The sequence below is a fragment of the Ixodes scapularis genome, unplaced genomic scaffold, assembly GCF_016920785.2.
Source record: "Ixodes scapularis isolate PalLabHiFi unplaced genomic scaffold, ASM1692078v2 ptg000058l_1__unscaffolded, whole genome shotgun sequence".
Taxonomy (NCBI): domain Eukaryota; kingdom Metazoa; phylum Arthropoda; class Arachnida; order Ixodida; family Ixodidae; genus Ixodes; species Ixodes scapularis.
The window spans coordinates 1,892,566-1,895,253 of NW_024609900.1; the positions used below are offsets into that span (position 1 = coordinate 1,892,566).

General features: G+C 47.2%; 1 pseudogene; it reads right to left on the bottom strand.

Annotated features, from left to right (window-relative positions):
- Positions 1 to 401: 401 nt before the first annotated feature.
- LOC120843325 lies at positions 402 to 2,464 on the bottom strand (annotated as a pseudogene).
- Positions 2,465 to 2,688: the final 224 nt, after the last annotated feature.

Sequence of the window (2,688 nt, forward strand, 5' to 3'; positions counted from 1 at the left end):
GGCACTACAAACTAGAGGGCGCATTTCCACATCTGGGAGCCTCCAAAATGCCAACCTGTGCACCAAAATTGGGACTATTTAAGAAACTTGATCGGTGTGCACTGACAGTGTTCTCGAGAAACTGGGAGCTGGACATAAGATCAGCTAGACTGCAATATAACGAACGAACCTTGAGCAACCTTTCTGCCGTGAAAACTGCTGTTCTGGCATCAACTCGGTCGTTACCTTTGTTGAATTGGCCGAAGCACCTGAACAGAGACTAAACCGGGTCGCTGTTGAGAGGTCGCGTCAAAACGTACTTAAATCTGAAATTAAAAAAAAAAAAGTCAGCGAAAGAATACATTCTAGAAGCAAGTTTTTGTCTCACAAAAGCACTATTTTGCTTCAAAAGTTTGTTCTCTCTAGAGGTCAGTCAGGAGATACTCAATGACGGCGACCGTTGACCTTAATGTCATTAGGGTTGCCTCATAGGTCTCTTTCGTGAGGGACTTCACCCGAGACTTGATACTTTCTAGTTGACTATCCTCGAGGTCAACTTCAAGCCATGAGAGCCGATTGCCTTCTGTTCTGACGAAAGGAGTTTATCTCGATTTCCAGTCAGAGATATGGAGGTCGTACCACATTCTAGCCGTTTTCATAAATGCAATGGTTGAGGTAATATCCTGGAATTCTGGAGCCCTCTTGTGGGACTGAGGATTCTTCTGCAGGTACTCGAGGGTGCTAATTACTACACATGAAAATATTAACGTTGCGCGGCGCACTTTCATCATCTCTAGATTGTTTGGTTTCACATGAGCTTGCTCAGAAGCCGCGCTGACTTGATCAACATATTCCCTTGAATGTGTAAGAGGGCTTCTAAAAAAAAGCCAACTTTGAACATCTGTGTTCCATTAAACATATCTCTTTCTAGCAGATTCGTCCTGAGGTTTTTCCTGAAGTGATTTGGGTCAAAAGAGTGGAACAACGGTTCACCTTCACGTGCAGGATGCGGCACAACATGCTGGAGCGTGTTGTCGTCAGACATCTGTCGAAACATCGCGGTGTTGGTCTGGTGGTTGTCAGTGACGATGCGAACTATCCGAAATCCTGCCTCTTCAACCGCTTTCATGACACTGAGTGGTATAATCCGGAGCTGGTCGTGCTTCAAATTTCTTCTAGGGAGGTAGCCGAGTAGAATCACGTGAGCTGTACGACGCCCACGTAGCACGAAGCAAAGGAGCCTCTTGGCTACTTCAGTGACTCTTGATCGAGCTTCGCATCAGATGTCAACAAGCCCAAAGATTCTGTCAACTTGTCGATCATAAACAATTTTTCTGCTGGATCAACATTTCGTCAATGCTGAGGCTGCAGTAGGGCTCCTCCTCTGAGGGAAGACCTTATCTCTCCACCTGCAGCCGTTCTTTGGTGAGGCTCGCGACCCCGGTCTCTTCCGTAGGCGATCCTACAAACTTCTGCAACGTACTTCGGCAGGGCAGTTTAAAGGAGCGATGCAACAATTTTTGTACTTTGCGCAAATACCGCTTAAAACGGATCCCTAACGTTAATGACCTATGAAACACGCGTTCGTTCTTCACCCCACGCAATAGAAGTCCCAGAAAAAAAACTAAGAAAAACGAGCAGCGTTCACCCCCTCAACTCATAGCCAGAACAAGCAGCCACGTGATCTGGAGCCGATTATATGCCGCCAGTGTTGATCATAGCCACGCGCTGGGGTTGGCAAAGCGCAGGACACGCGCTGAGTTCCAGACATTGTTATGGCTCGGCTATTGTCGTCGTTGCAGCGATTGGACACGGGCCACTACCCGAATGCTTCTCGAGCTAGTATTTATCAGGAGCCCAAATCGAGTGCCCACGCAGGGCTCGGGTCCAATCTATGAACTGCATTCAAATATCGTCACTTGGGTGTTCTGCGATCCCCGAGTTACGTCATCAAATTTTGCAAAGGAGAGATGGAATGAAAATGATCGCTTTTGTCCTTGAAATTACACCGCAACAAAGGAGTTTCTTGGCAAGTGGCGTTGCGTGTGAGTATCCTGGAGTCCCAGGTGTGCCAGTAAGCTCGTGTAGAGTGAAAAACATTCCAACTGAATATCGTTGCACCGCTCCTTTAAGGCAGTTGCGCGTACGTGGTCTTATCCTTTAAATGATGTCGCTTTCCATAGTACGCATTCTCTCAGCGTTGGTTCTTGCCATGCTGCTCTTGCCTTGTCAAAATTCATTATTTGTTCCATGACAAATTTTGCAGTCTTGTCACCTTCCGATGCGGTTCTGGAAGCATTCATCAAGGCCTGCACAGCTCTATCCTCTTCATACTGCTTTAATCTCTCTTGAAATTCGTCGCAGGTTTGTCGCAGTTTTTCCATTCAAATGCAAGACGTTTGGCTTGCATTTGAAGGCCGTGCCCGTTTTTCTTGGCATCTTCCATGAATCCTGTCAACTTGAATGACGTCTTCCATTCTTCCATTTTAAACTCTTTTTGCAGGAAAGGTTCACTAGCCTCGCACTTATCAACAGCTGGGGTGCTATTCTGGGGTGCTTTTCTGGTCACAAACGGTCACGTTCGTGTTTCTCGAAAGCTCCTCCCCCCTACGAACGGCGCGCTCCTATTGGCCACAGCCCGAGTGATAATTCCACGCGGTTCCCATGGGAAGGTTCGCGAAACACGAAAGCGACCGTTTGCCGTACTGT